Source organism: Epinephelus fuscoguttatus, linkage group LG13 (genome assembly GCF_011397635.1).
Source record: "Epinephelus fuscoguttatus linkage group LG13, E.fuscoguttatus.final_Chr_v1".
Lineage (NCBI taxonomy): Eukaryota > Metazoa > Chordata > Actinopteri > Perciformes > Serranidae > Epinephelus > Epinephelus fuscoguttatus.
Window position 1 is genome coordinate 5,198,990 of NC_064764.1, and position 18,113 is coordinate 5,217,102.

At 41.3% G+C, this 18,113-nt stretch overlaps 1 protein-coding gene across 1 annotated transcript in view; it reads left to right on the plus strand.

Annotated features, from left to right (window-relative positions):
- The first annotated feature begins 348 nt into the window (after positions 1-348).
- The window catches only part of gli2a (GLI family zinc finger 2a), a 110,741-nt gene continuing 92,976 nt past the window's right edge, over positions 349-18,113 (plus strand). Inside the window, exon 1 of the mRNA XM_049594834.1 lies at positions 349-990. The gene's annotated coding sequence lies outside the window, so the exon portion shown is untranslated. The remainder of the gene's footprint in view (positions 991-18,113) is intronic.

Below are 18,113 nucleotides of genomic sequence, written 5' to 3' on the forward strand. Positions count from 1 at the left end.
TATGAAGATTGTTTGCTGTCTACTTTTGAAATCAACCAGCTTTAACTACAGGGTCTGGATGTGTTTGTTGCGGAATGTGCCTATGGTTTGTTCAAGTACTGAAAGTGCCTTGATTTTTTTGTCCACCCACTCAGAGAATCACTGCTCCGAAAGAAAAACAATACAATTAGAGCTTCAAGAGCTCTTTTTTGCATGTGCAAGAAGCTTGATGTAACACTGTCAGCAAATGATTTCTGCAGCACAGTTGTAACTGATGCAAATGTGTGTATTTTAAGTGTGATAATTCTTGTAAACCCAAACTGGCACCGATAGACGTTCTTAACTGTAAAGCCCGTGAAAAATCGAACAATAAATGAAACTTTATCTAACTTTCCCCCGTCTGCAACTGCTGGATGGAGTTAGCCCGGCCCATCTGGTGCAGCAAATGGCCCAACTCACCAGGGAGTAAGGGGAGTGAGAGAGGGGGAGATGGTAAAGGGGGGGAAGGAGAGAGAAGGGGGGTCGGATTGAAAACAGATCAGCAGCCTGAAGATCTCAACACCACCGCATGTCTCTGCAACAACTGTCGAGCGAAGCCAAACAGCTTTGAGTTCCAAACTTTTACGCATACTCAAGAGAAATAACAAAGCTTTTTACGCGTCTTGTTAGTTTGCTGAAAAGCGCGCAAAGCACGCACACAAGAGCGCACCTCTTGGAGAAGATGGATTGTAAGAAAAAGTTAGACTCGACTTCTGCTCCGCACTGAATCGCTCTCCGGGATAGAGGAGGTGGTAATGCCGTGCAAACTTTGAGTGTCTCAAAACTTTTTCTTAACTCGGTTCATGGAGCTTCGCGTCAAGTCTAGAGAGGCTCGTTTGCGCGTTTTGCGTTCACTGGTGGTGCCAGCCCAGTCCTAGTTTACGGGAATCAGACTCCAGGCAAAGTTTTCCTCGGACAAAAAGGGTGAGTGGAAGAGCCTCGGTTTCGAAGTGAAAGGAGACGGCAGAGAAGGTAAGGCAACTTTATGGTGATGCTGACAGCCGCGGGTTTGGGAGAAGTCGCTCTCAGTTTGCCTTGTGCTTCTGTGTTTTCGTCTTTTCTGCTCTTACATTCACACTTGAGTGGAGTTAAAAGTGTTTTGTTTTACCGGTGGCTTTATCCTCCTTTCCTCTCTCTCTCTCTCTCTCTCTCTCTCTCTCTCTCTCTCTCTCTGTTGTCTTGCGTGTCAGCGGCAGATGAGGCTCAGGGCAGCTACACATCTCATTTGCACTTTGAACTTATCTGACACAGGAATCCAAAAAATTTTTAGTCTTGCAACTTGATCCATATGGGAAGAGATGTGATCGGAAAGCTCGGCGCCAATCCCTCTACACAGCTTTTAATAGTTAAACATAAACTATTGTAGTGTTTCCAAAAACGAAGCTGTTTTTATGATTAAATTTAAGATACAAATCCAATTAAACAGCCTACAAATATAACTTTAAAATTTAAGTACATTCCAACATCAAGAAAAGCACTTTGTGTTGATTTTTTCCCACCATTTCACCTTTGTAAGACTTGAATGAAAAACTATTAAAATAATTACAATGTCACCCATTAGTGCAGTCACCCACACACTCCCTGGCGTTTGGAGCACTTCACTGTTTTTTTAATCTCTTAATGCTACAAAGCAAAGAAACAAACAGAAAGTGTGAGGAATGCAGTAGCAGCATGGACACACCACTGCCTGTGACAGGACTGTGGGAGATGTGTACTTATTGTTGAAAGATTCAAAGTTTACTGTTTGCTCTCCAGCCTGAGCAGTCAACAAACACTTGACGCCTTTGTGGGGCCCTTAAGCAGCTATATTTGCAGTTGGCTTTTACCCCTATCTAACAGGCACTGCTAATGATCTCCAAACTCGTGTGGACTTATGAGTCCCACTTTTTTGTTAGTTGTTTTGGCCTACATATAAATGAAAAAAAGAAACTGTTTCTTAAAGCTTTTTCCATATAATTCACATCTGAAAACCAAGCGGGCTCCCTCTTTGGATGACGTTTCTTAGCATGCTGATGAGAAACAGACCTAGAAAAGGTTTAAGAATAGCAGATTTATTTATTTTTTTAAAGGAGACTTAAGGAATAATTAGTAAAAATGAATTAATGTGTTTGAAATGGTACCAATATTGGTGAGCTTTAAAAAAAAAAAAAAATCAAGTTCCTGGATGTGTGTTTTCCGCTGCTCATGATGACAACCCCAGTCAGGGCTGAGGTGATTTGCATGAGAAAAAAAAGAAAAAGTTTTAGTGCATTTGGCCATTGTGAGCAATGAAGAGTTCCAACAGTTAGGGCCTATGGAGAGTGAAAGGAGTAAAGAATGGATGAGCCTATTCAGCTCATTCAGCCTCAGTTCGGGGAGACCCATAGTGGCCATGTCACTTTCATCTCCACAGCCCAGCCCCTGTGTGCTGTTGTATGTATGCTGCTGTAGCCCCCGTTTTCACACATTGCCTCTGTGCACAGGCCCCACTTTATTGATCTGGTTCCCTTTTTTTTGCCTCTTTTCTGGAAGTCCGCAGAAAATTTAATGAACCAAATACTGGAAAAGGAGTGACTGGGTTGTGTGTGTGTGTGTGTGTGTGTTGGAGGGGTATAGACCAAGGAGGAGGAGGAGTAGGAGGAGGCAGAGGAGGGGGTACAGCTTTTTTTGAAAGCAAATACCGATGAAGTCTAGCGTACAGGGACAGAGAGGAGGGTTGGAGGAGAGGGTGAAGAGGGTGAAGTCTGAGTGACTCTGAGGAGGGGGAGGAGCACACCACACCACACCACACCACACCACACCACCACCGCCACCACCACTACCGCCACCACCCACTCCTGCTGAGTAAACTCAAAAGTTGGGGGAAAAAAAGAGAATGTCTTCAACCCCAACCCATCCCACTGCGACCCTAGTTTCACAGATGCAAGACACTGTACTGTACCGATGACGCCATTCAGCAGCCTGTCACCTCGTGATGGCAGCCGTAAGAGAATGCAGCCTGCGTGGGGTTGTGGTAGGTGGGGTGCTTCTAAGGCCTCTGCGGTTTGGCCGAAAAATGTTTGCTCTGGAGTTCAGTGACTGTGGATGAAAGGTAGCTGCTGCTTTTTCCCTTAATCACTGTGTAAACCTCTGACCTAAACATACTGTAGTTAGTGCTAGGAGTCATTATTATTCTTACAGAACAGTCTTGTCATCAGTGTGTTCTTAGCTGTGTTTCTGGAGGGATTTTTGTGATGAACTGTTGTTTTACAGTGCCATCCATCTTCACATTTTCCCTCATTCATTTCAATATGTTGATATCCTACATTTCCCATAATGCAGCAACTCCAGAATGTTGCAAAGTTGCAGTCACAGTAATCAACAAAAATTAAGCCAGTCCCTGTGAATTCTGCACGACCTTGCAATTTTGTCCACCACAACTTCACTGCAAATTTGACTGTTTAAAACAGGTAAAAAATCTCATTTCATTGTAGAGCTGTATGCAGCGTATTGATTCGCTCAGCCTCTCTGTTTATCATGAGACTACTCCTGTGCCTGGGACAGAGTCACACACAGTGACAGCAGGGCTAACTGGTAGCACCACACAGCTAACATTACCAAACATTTAATGACAGAGCCGAGCCGTTTTTTGTGTGTGCGTGTGTGTGTGTGTGTGACTGTTGGGGCCATTTAACAGCTTGGTGTGTGTTGTTTGCTGCTGCTACTGTGCTAGCTTGTGCTAACATGGTAGAGAGAGCAGGAGATGCTTACAAAGACAGTCCATACCCCCCAGCATCACAAATAGATTCTAACTCTGTTGGAAGCACTGAATGCTCATAATAATAGGCTCCGAATACGAGACAGCATTGAAACTATTTAAGCATATTCTCATACAACATTTCGTATGATATGCTACAAGTTAATACCTCACAAATGGCATTACGTCCTTAAAGTAAAGTCACGTTACATAATAAGTAACATTATAGAGCAATATATCCTCTTACAAGAGTCTGTATGATATCATATGTAATGCACACACAACAGTTTGTATGATATCCTCCAAATCAGCACTTTACGTATGACGTTATGTCCTTAACGTAAGGTTCCATAATTAATGTAAAGTCATATAATTAACGTTAAGTTATGGAGTTTAGGTTTAGGTAAAGAAACATGATGAGGATGTACCCTAAAATGACTTTCACTCAAAGGTCACACGGTTCTGAACGCCAGTCTCCCGGGGAAGGTCCCAGGGGAAAGTCCTGTGTTTTTTGACCCATGCACCACCCCAGTCTGACTCCTTACTCGATTGCTTCCATCTTTACTCCTTAAGCGCATTAGTCAAATGATCGCAGCTTATGTTACGCAGTTATGCATGAATTACTCGCTCATGATTACATGATATATTTACTAAATTTGGTACATTACTTTTTGTAGGAAAACATAGGAACAGCGCATGAAAACAGCCTGGAAATTTAAATATTGTAACATGCATCACAATTTTTTTAAAAAAAAAAAATAAAAGCTGCTGTGAATTCAGACATTTCAGACCACAACAATCCCCCCAAAAATCTGTGACTTTATACAAAGCCCAGAGAGTGGATGTTGGGTGACTGTAGGTGATGGAGTGGCATAGTTTTTCAATCTTAAACAACAAAAGAAAATAGGTACTGTACGCTGCAACATGGCGTGCATTCTGGTCTACTGAGGATGTAGAAGTTAGTATCTTTGCTTGATATCAAAGCTTCTACTTGTCCACATGTCTTCTACCTGATAAACATACAGGTGTGAAAATGTGACTCTTGTCCTTTGATTTAGAGGGATCAAAAATAAATAAATAAAACAGTGGTTCTCTTCTTTACTTCTGTCAAGGCCATGTTGCATTTTGAGCTCTTTTAATTTTTAGGCACTGGTAACAGGAAAGATATCAATATTCACAATTGTGGATCTGTAAGCAGCAAATGTAATGTGCCTTTACTTAATCATTTACTTTAACAAATAATAATTAATGGTAATGAATATCATTAATGCATCAGTGATCTGTGTGAGACTTTGGCTGTCGAGATGTCTCGTCCACTCAGAGTCCACAGAGGAGGGGTGTGTTGTGGATTGTAACTTACTCATGTGCAGGGATGAATTGATGGGACTTTAATGGCCATTTAGGGGACTGTAAAAGGCAACTAGGTGTTGAGCGATGCCACCATGATCTTTCACAGTCAGCCTGCACTTCAGATGGAGAGGAAAAGTGGGAGAGCGAGAGAGAGATGGACACTTACATTCATGTGTAGAGCCCTTCACAGAATCCCATCTCCTTTGCTTTGGGCATGGGGACGGCACTGGACAATCCCCGCTTGTTTTAACGCCTGTTGTTTCACTCCCCTCGAGGCATCCTGTTCATTCTCACTCAAGTGTGTGAGGTTAAATAGGCTCACATCATATCTGGGATGTGGGGGTGGAGTTTTGGGAAAGTGTGGGTTGCACATTTCACCCCCTCCTGCTTCCCCCTCTTTACACTAGGGCAGCAATGAGTGGGCACTCGAATCCCAGAACAGAAACTGAGGTCACGTTCGATTGTACCAGCAGCATCAAAAGAATAGGTTCAGACCATAAGGCCTCTGAAAACACACACTGTTGAGAAACAGGGCAGAACCTGATGTGCATTTAACAAGCCATTTTAAGGGTTGTATGGTAAAATAACTGACAAGCTCATTACAGGCTGATGGACCTCATCAATCACTGGAGGCGCTCCCCTTCGTCTGGAAGAGGGACACACAATTGCAGCGGAAATAGGTTGTCTCAGGAAAACTGTATTTCCAAGTCATGCAACAAGGTCTAACAACCCTCTTCCTATGCCAATGCCTCTGTAATTCTTAAACTACAGAAGAAGCGGACCTGCGAAACCTAAGCCAGCTCCAAAATCTCCAAAAGACAGCAAAACATAAAGAGATTCAGTCTTCAATTCTCTGTGTGATGCATGATGTGTCATCACCAGCACAGCACAAAGATCTTCACATCACATCCTGTCTGAACTCCTCACACACTCCTTGTTTCGCTTACTGACTCAACGGAAACCCAGTTTCCCAAAAGCATTTTAGCAGTAACCTCATCATTGTCTATCAGCTTACAAAGGAACAATGGTGGCCGCAGCTCTGGGGTCTTCTAGGGAAACTCTGCCCCAGGTCATGGGAGGTCAGTTAATTTGTAGGAGGGGGATGGTAAAGCTAATTTCATTATCTCAACACAAGATAAACTCCACAGACAATGAAAAGGGACGTGTAGTTTGTTTTATCTGAACACTTTGGCTCTGTTTATTTGCCATCACTTCTTACAACATATTTCGTCTTGAGTTAATGGGTGAATAAAACACTCTAGTTTCAGCTTTACTGATTTCATGTCTTTTATGATAGATATCTTTGGGCTTTAAAAAAAATAGAATGAGATTTTTTTTCACCATTGTCTTACATTGTATAGATCAACCAAACAATCAATTAATTGAGAAAATAACTGATAGATTGATAGTTAATGAGGACAATTCATATTGCAGCCCTACACAATTTAAACTTTTTTTGTGACTAAATAAAAACCTGGCAGTGATGAAGAAGATGAGAAAAGAGAAGCACCAATTAACGAGTGCTGTAACTACCAATTCATTAATTAGTCAGTCAACCAAAAATTATTTGATGACATTTTGGCAGTTTTTGGTATTTCTGTCAAGTAAAAAAACAAACGTGTCTCAAATGTGATGATATGATTGACTTCCTTTTTTCATTGGCATTACCTTGACCAAACCATGTTAAATCAAACATTGTGCAGGATTTGTTTCTATTGACTCCATCAGGTCGGCATAATTTGTATTTTTTTTGTTACTTTATAGACATCTAATGATACTTTTCCACCTTAAATGTAGCTAAGACTGCCTTTTATCCTGTAAGTTTGAAGTGATAACGTCCTGAACAAATGGGATGAATCACTTTTACCCCTTTACCACCAAAACTAGTGCGTGTATGCAGGGTTAACACAGGAAACTTGCTTAAAGTAGGTTATACACTTCTTTCCCATTGCCAGTAGATCACAGCTGTATAGATGGTTCTGCTGCAGACAAGTATGTGTTTCTTTCTTTTTTATTTTAATTTTAATATTTTGTGGCATGTCATGTTCAGTGTCACGCACAGGCCGGAAAACAGGATAGTAAACAGTAGAACGCAGCATGGAGGCTAGTGAAAATGTTGCAGTGGTTACGTCTTTTTTATACCTCTTACTTATTTCGTCTTTCTTTCAAATTCGGCGCACACTAAACCATGTTTGGAACAATGTTTGATCGCTGCTTGTGCAGAGACGGACGGATATTTTGTGGTGGTGCGTCATTGCATCTCACCAGTAAAGGGGCAACAATTTGTGTGTTAATCCAAGTGTTGTATTTCCATCACTGCCAATTGGAGCTGGAGCCAGAGCCAGAGCCAAAGCCAATAAATACCCAAGACTACCACAGTCATTTGACTGGAGTGTGAACATTGATTGTAACCTTTCCCTTTACGTACAATAGCCAGATGTTAGCAGGTGTTCGTGTGTTTTTTTTTTTGTGCAGTGGAAAAGGGGCTTCAGTGACTGAAATGTTCGGGTTCCACAGTGCGGCCATCAAAGACTTTGACATATAGTATTACGGTCCTGACAAGATCAACTGTCGGTGTACAGTTTAGGTCATTTTAAACAACGTGTCCTCATGCAATAGTTCATACATCCTTAATGTAAAGTTACTGTGGTTAGGTTTAGGAAAAGTAATGTGAGGACATAGCCACCTCAAAGTGACTAAAGTTTACATGGTTCCAAACACCAGTTTACTGGGGAAAGTCCCGAAAGTAAGTTCTGTGTTTTGTGACCCACCTACCACCCCAGTGTGCCTCCTAACTGGACCGCTGTGACCACTTCCTTCTTTACTCCTGTTAGTGCATTGGTCACTTCATTGCAATCTTCCAAAATATCTGGGTCATGCACAAACTACTGGCTCATGATTACGTAGGATATGTGTGAATTTTGGTGTATTCATTTTTGTAGGAAAATATACAAACAGTTTTAAGTCATCATTTTGGTGTCTAGCAAATAGTGATGGGTCTGTTGGTTAGTATGATGGAATATGAGAGCTCATGGATGTTTTCCTTCACCCTCTGGGAAAATTAATTCCCAGCTGGCTGTTTTAAAAAGATGATCAGCTCTAAGTGACATTAGGCATATGACTGTAGTGAAGAGGATCATGATTCCCCCTCACTGTATCATTAACACTTCCTCATCAAACAACCAACAGGCTTTGCTATGTGACTGTGAGCTTTTGAGATAGAGTGACACAGGCTCGCAGACAATGGCATATTGTCTGCGGTGTTTGCCGCGGGCCCTAATCTGATACAGAGGCCAGTGATTGGGGTCTATGCAGAGGCCACTGACAACAAAATACAGCCAACATGCAGAGAAAGAAAGAGGGGAAGGAGGTGGGATCTGTTTGTGCTCCTAACTCTGGGGTTTGTGTTGGGAGGGGAGAGGGGAAGGAGTTAGTAAGTTATGATTTACACTAGGCCCTCCCATAGCTACAAAGTCGACGCAGCCTCAAGGGCAGGGCGGCTGGGCTCGTTTTCTTACGTTTCCATATGATGGGAGATATTAGATTCCAAATCATGCTGACTCAGTGCCAGGCCACAGTCTCCTTTCTGATAGAAGCTGGAGACAGGAGACAGAGAGACAGAAAGAGTCAGAGTTGAGCCTGGATATAGAGACATGTGGTTGTCTTTAGCAACAAGCTCCGCAACCTTCCCCTCCTCCCTCACAACATGTCTGTTGCTGCCATCATCTCCTCTCTCTTCTTTCCCATCTCTTGCACTGGCTCTGGGCCAGAACGAGGTTTGCTTATGTTTTGTAATCAGCTCATTAGTGAGAAAGTGGGATGAAAACCATGCTGGTTACAAGGAGGGCCATCTTTGCACTAGGCCGTTTCACATGCAAGACTCATATGTCAGGCCGCTCTCAAACTGAACTCAGCGGTGTCAACAGGTGGTCACAGCATAGCAAAGCATAGGGGAAAAATTTTGGTGAAGACAGCAGAAAATCTACATATGTGTCAGTCTTATTCTCAGTTATTTTTAGCAAAAAAGAACACTGTTCAAACAGAACTGAAGTTTGAAAATTACATGCATGTTGCAATATTAAAATGATTATATTAGTGGTTGGACTGTGACTTTTGGTTGATTTAATTAATGTCACCTTGAGCCACATGTTCATTAGTCCAACTAAGCTAGAAAGTGGCACTCCTGTGATTTTACACATACAGGTGAGTTTGCTTGTCATGGGGAGTTTTGCCCAGCTTGTGGAAACAGTTGTATGATATCTGCTGTGGAGCTTCCTAATCATCAGCTTGGGCTTTGGGATCAAAATTTTTTCTACAGAAAGCCTGCTTTACAAAGTGAAGTTGTGTTATGTTAAATATGTTTGGCCATGAACCAAGTAAAGATATACCGTTGGTTACATTATGGGAAATGTAGAATTACATTATTTTCCCCATTCTACATTAAACCTCAGGATGTCTCATTCCCTTCTAGGGATTCACGATATCAGAGTTTTTGACGATATCTGATATGCCAATGTTTAACAACTCATTTGGCTGATAACAGATATCAATATATATACACTCTTTTCCCCACCTAATTTTAGTGATCATCAAAGAAAATGCACTAAAGAGCCACTACGAAGTCCCTTCTGCTTTTGCAGTTTTTTACACAGAATCAAACAACAGTGAAATTATGCTGCTCTAGTGTGTGACAGCATTGCCAGCACACCAGAAGCAAAAGAGGACTGACAGGCATGACATGTAACACAACAGCCACCAATGTGACATATAACACGTGTTAGCAGCTCTTTATAAACAATAACAGTGGCATTGACATGGCAGTAACAACCATTTACCGCCCCTGTTATATGGCAACTGATCTCGTCCTTTTCTCAGAGGGTGAGGAGCTCCCGGACCTCACTGTTTTCCCAATTTGTGGACATTTTCAGCCGCTGTTCTTCATTGTTGAGTTAGCCGCTAACTGCTTCTAGCTGCTTTTTAAATCTCCTGTGGTAGGTTACACGCAAAACATGTTATGAAAATGATACACCCATCCCATCCTGCCAGTTGCCCCATTTACATAGATGCTGCCTCTGATGCCAGCTCAAAGGAGAGAGAACTCTGTCCCCCCTTGTTCCGCAACAGCAAGGTGGCATAATGGTGAGATATTCCCACCTTTAACAGGCAGTGTAAAAAGGATTTGTGAAATGTATAAATCTGCCCACTAGATCTGCAACTATCAAAACTTCTTTAATTCCAGCTTATTAAACAGTAATATTCTGTGGTTTCTATGCTGCTCTATCTTCTGTCTATAAAGTGAGTATCATTAAGTTCTAGTACAAACAAGACATATGAGGATGCCATCTTGGCCCTTTGAAAACACTGTTAACAATAAAAATAGTAGTTAGTTGCAGCCCTCATGCCCACAATAATTTCAAAAAGATCTCCATCATTACTGAAAGATCTTAAAACTCCTTTTCTTGGTCCTCTTCCAGTGGGACAGACACAGCCTGGTTACTTTGTTGAATTTTAGCTTAAGTCTTCTCCTGTCCCCTCTTGCTTTTCATGATCACCTTTGAAGTGTTTTAAAATAGCCAAACTCAGGATCTAGTCAGTTGTATTTCCAACAGAAGGATCATAGAACAGTAATTTATTTGCAGCAGAGTGCTCAGAAGGCTAAAATGGTGAGACAGAGATACATTTTCAAATTTAGCTGGCTTAGTTTTGACATAGTTAGTGACAGTTACTACAAGATCTCACCTGGTGACATGCTCTGACAGCTGATACTGGCAGGTCCTGGGCCACTGACATGCCCCCAACATCAAGGGAAGCCCCAGCTCCCGGCACCAAAGGCCTGAGATCTGACTTGGATGCAGCAGCAGCTGGCTTGTATAGGCCAGCAATGCACAGTCGCAGACACAGACTGTCAACTATCACAAGCACCGTATTGGAGTGCTGAATTCACCGCAACAATGTGGAAATTGCACCACAGTGAAACCTGAGTGTAGCAAATGCCAACTTTGATTTGGCCAAATCTTGACTCACTGGCTGGTAGGCACATCCGCTGTGGTTCTGCAAAGGAACACACACACACACACACACACACACACACACACACACACACACACACACACACACACAAAGCCTGTTTTACTCAAGTAGTTGTGAGGTTACTGACAGCTGAAGCAGTCGAGAGTGAGTGCTAACAACACATTTAAGATGAATGACCCAGTCCAAATGCTTCAGAGAGGAAGCTGGCTCAACTCAGCAGTGTGCAATGTGGCACCAGTGACAGCTGTGACTTTTACACACACACACACACACCTCCAGTACATGCTTACAGCGACAGTTAAGTGTTCATTCAGCTGTGAGGTGTCAGCAATTAAAACATCACAGTTTTAAACTCAAGATTTTTTTGATATCAGTTAGTTACTGCCAGTTTATTTTTCAAGAAAAAGTTCATAATATAGAATATTTGAAAATGCAGTAAAATGTGATTCACAGTTTTCTAGCACCCAAGCTGACATATTGAAATAGAGTTTTTCATTTCACAATAACAGACGTCTGAGATGCTCACATTTAGCATTTTTAGCCACATTAGCAGCGGTATTCAAGGGATGGCAGTTTCAGTTGGTTGCCTAAAATATCTCAACAACTATTAGATGGATTGCCCTAATTTTGCCAAGACATTCATAGTTCCCAGAAGATAAAGCCATACTGATTTAGGTGATCCCTGGATTTTTTTTCTCTAATTCCACCATGAGGTGACATCTTTGTTTTTTTAGTGAATTGTCTCTACAACCTTTGGATGGATTGCTTTAAAATGTGGCACACACAATGATGATCCCCGCAGAAGAAATTGTGATAACTCTGGTGATCTCTGATGTTTCCCCTCTTGTTATCATCTGGCCAATATTTCACTTTGACTAATACACAAATCCAATGACTACTTTTGCGCCACCTTGTGGTGCTGCCTTCTGTTGGTGACAACAGCAAAGGTTGTCGATTTTCAACATTATTTTGGCAAACTGATGACAGACTTTGGCATAAAATGTAGACATTGTTGTCAGAAAGAAGAAATCACTCCCACTAAACACAGAGCTGCCGTTTTTTGTTTTTTTGGTCTGGTTTAATAACCCGAATGTGTCTGTGGTTTCTCATAGTGACTTGCGTAAATGGTGGCGTAGATAATGCACACAGATTAGCATGTTTTTAAACACTTTAACACAGTTAAATTCAAGGCTTTTTACTAGGACACGTAGGACACCATGTTTAAAACAAACTTACCTCTAAATTTGGCTATCAACTTAACTGATAGGTCTAAATGATTGTTTGTTAATTATGTTTTACGACAAGGTGGCTACATTACAGTGGGCTATTTATGATTATTTGGTACTTTAAATTTGCAACAGTGAAAGCAAACAAATCTGTCCATGCACTATTAAATTCTGTATAGCCATTGCTCTTGAGGTTTGGCAAAATTTAGAGGAAAAAGCACCAGGCTGTAGACACGTTGACACGTTTCAGGTGATTAAATGTTAAAACATTTTTTTATTCAGTGTATAGGCTACACATTTTTACTATAGGAGAATGTACTGGCGGAGGTTACATCCTTCTGTAACCATACCTACCTGTCTGTACATCTGTTAATTAGGGTTAAGTTTATTCTACAGTTATTTTAGTATCTGTTCCCTCACTGGAGTTTTTTGATTCTCTGAGGACAAAAAACCCCAAATTGCACGTAGATTCCTTCCTGCCCAGGACTATGTGTAGGCCATGAGCTCCACATCTGTTTTCTGTTGGTCGAGGGAGACAAAGAGATCAACCACAGGATATTGCCTTTACTAGCAGGAAAGGTCAGGTTCAGGGGTGGGGTAAGAACTCATCCACAGGGCTTTTCTCTGCTGTTTTAGATGCCTTTTATATTGCATCAGTTGTTAGCTGCTCATTACTCTGTATCTTCCGCAATCCACTGGATGATTGGGTTTTGGTAAGGGATTGAGTCCCCATGTGCAGTTGGCAGATTGTAAAGGTTTGGAACAGATAGGAGATTTAAAAAAAAATGTGGAATGAGGCTGAGGAAATCTCTTTTTTTTTAAAATCCCTAATTTACATGATTGTGTGATTACAAACAGGATTGGCATATTTGAACAATCTTGCTCCAGGTCAATATGATAAATAATTTTGAATTGGAATTTGATCACAGGTTGAATTTCCCTTACTTTCTAATTTCCCTTATTGACCAAGCCATGTGAAGCACTTAAACGGCTGGGCTAGAAAACCTGCACCCTTGTTTGAGAAAGCATATTGTGGCAATACTCTTCTTCTTGCTTGACTGACCTGAATGTATACATGTGTGACAGCCTGTACTGATGTTGTTTCAACCTCTGAATCAGACTAATGGCTAATGTGTTGCTGTCAGACCTCTCACAATCTACCTCATGACCTTTAAGACCTGAGCTTTAAATCCTCACATGGAGACGTTTCTCCAAAGAGTGATTCACTCATAGAGAATGCACTCCGTCCTAGTCTAAACTTGTCTGCTCCCAGAGGTCTTTGAAACTTGCCGTCCATCACCATAAACATTCTCAGTGTGGTATGAATTGCTTTACTGTGGTATCACGCAAAATTTGCTGGATGTTTTAGATTTTAAACTTTTTTACAAAGTACAAAGAAGTAAAAAAAAAATCTTGAAAAGGCAATATGTATCTATACTACATATAGTGACATTATTCTTATTGGGTCTTGAAAGAGTCTCAAATATTGTTTGTGTCTACAGCTTTCTTCAGAAGAAGGGGTCTCTGTTCTGAAGGCAACAACCACACTAATGTGTCCCCCGTTTTGCTTTTCAGAACTTCAGGTTGTGTTTTAGTCTTGACAGGCAGCAACATTCATTCATTCATTCATCTTCTAACCGCTTCATCCTCTTGAGGGTCGTGGGGGGGCTGGAGCCTATCCCAGCTGACATCGGGCGAGAGGCAGGGTACACCCTGGACAGGTCGCCAGACTATCACAGGGCTGACACATAGAGACAGACAACCATTCACGCTCACATTCACACCTATGGACAATTTAGAGTTATCAATTAACCTAGTCCCCAATCTGCATGTCTTTGGACTGTGGGAGGAAGCCGGAGTACCCGGAGAGAACCCACGCTGACACGGGGAGAACATGCAAACTCCGCACAGAAGGACTCCCACACCCGGGATTGAACCGGCAACCCTCTTGCTGTGAGGCGAGAGTGCTAACCACCACACCACCGTGCCGCCCAGGCAGCAACATGTCAGGCCAAAACATTATGATAAGTTCTACATACATTTAGTGATTTCATCCTCCTTGTGTTATTCCCACAGCTTTCTCTGCCGATAGATAATGCTTCCGCTTCTGTTCTAATCTGCACTGTATTTGCTTTGCAGTGATTCCCAATTTATTTTCCACTGCCCTACTGTTACTTTCAGTATCAGTTCTACCTCATCATCAGTCTAAACAAAGACATCTCTGGTCTTACTTTTCATCATCTTCGTAGTATTTTCTGTAACTAAGCAACCAACTGCAGAGTGGACAATCTCCTTCCCACACTGGAGAGTGCATGCCCAGTGTATATAAATGGTAATGTGATATGCGTTTTCAGGTGTGGTCAGTATGGGCAGAGATTATTTCTGAAACTGTCCTAAAACGCTTGTGTGTATCAAGATCTTTTTTAAACAATAACATAATAGTGTCCTAAAGGCACCATTGCCCCTCATCGACCCCAGTCGGCTTTTTTTTTTTTTCATTTCAGCATGATGAATCAATGACAGTGGAGCCCATCAGTGGATGAAATCACTCTGATTGGCAGTTCAGTGTTGCTTTTTGAATGATGAATTCAGTCTACCACCACCTGCTGGTGTGGAGAGTTATTTCCCCTCACGCAAGGGCAGAACATATGAACTTTTTGGCCGAGACACAGGCAACGCAAGACGAGGTCTGCTTTTATTGCTGCCAGTTCTTTGAAGTCTATTTGGTGTGTCTGGCCCTTAAGAGTTTCATATTTTTCTCTGAGGGTCTTTAAACTTGGAATAACTGATTTTTTTTGGTCCCTCTGGGGCAGCGGGAACAAGCTGTAAATACAATATTGACATGTCATCACCTTTGAACTTTTTAGCATACAACTGCCCAGTTACACATTCAGCAGATATGTGGCAATATTAGCATTGCTTTTGAGGCGTGTTTCTGCCCATCTGGCAATTGTAATTGTGTCTGCTAACTCATTCTCTAATTCTCTACTCTAATCGTTTATACTAGCCTTAAAATGTTAAAACGATGTATGGGTGCTGCAACATTAAATAAATCTTGTCAACGTGAATACAATCTGCAGACCAATTTTATCCCACTCCATAAGCTGTAAGGAAGCACAGAAAAAAAGGCTTAGGGGATAATGTAGTCTGATATAGGATCTTGGTTTGTAACCAGCTTTGTGTTACATTGATTTCAAAGTGATAAGAGCAGACTTTCCTTTCACCTCGCCATGACCCAAGGGGCGTGTTGATATTTCTCCTCTTTATGCTGGCCCAAAAAATGCAGAAAAAGGTCTACACATTTAAAAGATTGAAGTTGGCAGGGTTACAGTTTCAAATGTGGGAAACCAAAAGTGAGAGTTTTAGAAAAACTGGGGAATGCATTTTCTGAAGAAACCGCAATGAGTTCGCTGGCTGCGTGAAAAGCTGGAAGCTGGATTGCATTGCTTCATGTATAGCTTGGGGCTGAACAGCATTGCTTGAGAAATATGACTGGGAGCTAAACTGCATTTGGGCTCAGTGAAGGAGCACCTGAAGGTGTATTGCACTGGAATAATAGCAAAGGGATTAAGGGGACAAAGTATAAGATATATAGTGAAAGCAACTGATATATTTATATTATTATATTTACTTTGTTATACTATTCATTCTGTGCAGTAGGCTATCCTATATTCTTATTATTATTCAGTATCAGTAGAATACATAAGGGTGCATACGGAGGCATAATGTGTATGTTTTGTGAAAGTATGTGTGTGCTTGTTTGAGTTCGAGTTAAGAAAAAATCACTGAGATTTTTATTTTGAAAGTCCTAGCATCTGGTGTCTGGTGTTGATGGTGTCTGATGGTGTTCAAGTACTTAGGTGTCAGAAAATGAGGTTAGAATGAGAACAAGAAAGAGAACCTGAGAATAAAACTGGGATTGCTTGCTGCAGTCCCACCAATGAGTGGCCTACCATTTGACTGTTAGGTAGCAGCCAAGACTAAAAATGAGCTGTGATGTCTAAAGGAGGGAAGTCTTTGGTAAGGTCTTATGGAGAGAAGTTAAATTAAAGGTTTCTCATGAAACTGTTGCAGAGTACCAGAGAAAGTCCGGCCAAGGTGGTTAGGGCTGTGAGGGGAAAAACAGCTGTATTATGTATGAATTATGCAAGGAGCTCTCTTGATCCAGATGTAGTGAAGGTACAGCTGAAATCCAATGAAACAAGAAGCCTGTGTGGACTTTCTCACCACCATCACCCCTTGCTCCTACACCTGTCCACCTGTAAATTAAATGTGACGGTTCCAGCATTCCTCCTGGGTGTATCATTGTTTTTAGCCTTTTGCCCACTTAGCGTGCAACTGGAGGAAGGGTTAAGAGTGACAGCAGTGGATGGTTCTGGTATGTAACAGCTTAAAGGACAGGTTTGGAGTTATCAAGTCTGTTGTAAAGAGCGTTATTAGTCACTGGAATCATCCCTCCTGTCCTTCTTTGAGTATTCTATTGATACTTGATGATAAAGACTATTGCAGCCTTTTATTTATGGTGTGCCAGTTGGGAATTCAAAGCAAGCATTCTTGACCCTTAAAGTTATAAAAATAGAAGGATTTTTTTTGCTGAAACAAATTTTTTATTACTAAAATAAACACTTTAAAACATCTGTTTTAATGGAAGTCTGTTTAAAAAGTCTCCCTTTTGAAAATAACTAAAATAAAGGTGAGATGCTACGTCCAGTTGCTTTTTTTTTTTTTTTTCAAATATTGCAGCCAAGCAAATATACATGATACAATAACCATCTATTTTCATATCACTATATACCCTGAAACCAGTACATTGTTGCAACCCTAGAACTGGCAAATCATCACCTTGTAAAGTTGATATGGCGAACTTGCTAGCAAATAGTTGTCTCACCTGCAGCAGACATGGAGCAACATAAGAAATTATTTGCCACCTGACAAAAAATAATTCTCTCTCACTTTAGCTCTGGTTTTTGGTCTCTACCAACTCATTAAGGAAATATCTGCCTCTATAGGTACTAACAACCCGATTGCCATAAAAGTGTAAGCATTGTACATCTCTGCAAACCATGGATATGCTACACCTCAGGTGTATATTGCCGCTGGCAGCTGGCCCCCGCTTTGCTGTGGTTCTAAACCGATGGCTCTTTTCTCCCTCTTTGGCAGTTTTGGTTATTTGGTTACAAATAATTGAAATCCACCACGTGCTACCGGTATTACTAAAAATCTGCGAGTGCAATAGTGTTTTCCATTGTAGCCCCGTTTCCACCAAGCAGTCCAGTATGGTTCAGTTTAGTTCTGTAGGCATTATTTGTGTTTCCTCTGTGAAAAGTTGTGGATGGAACCAATGGAACCATTCCTAAATGTCCCCATTTTTGGTCCCCCCTCTGTTGGGCAACTTTTAAGGTGTAACATTTACTTGTAATGTTACTCAATGCATGAGTTGATGACATGAATCCATCAGCACACCTTAAATTTCAATGTGACAACTTTGACTACTCCATTAGTTTTTATTGTCTGTGTTGGATGACTGAGCAATGAGTAGATCTTCGAGCTTTTAAAAATATATATTAATTTTGGATTATGTGAACTGCATATATTCTAATCAGGGGAAAAAAGCTTGCCTGCAAAGGACTAAATGCACAAACGCACTTTTTTTTAAATATCCCATCGAGAGTCTCTCACTCTTGCCTGTTCCGTTTTGTTTTAAAAATGTAGGCGTGCAACCCCGTTCTGTGAACGATAAATGTGGTGCAGACTTCCATCTGTGTCACCGGTGA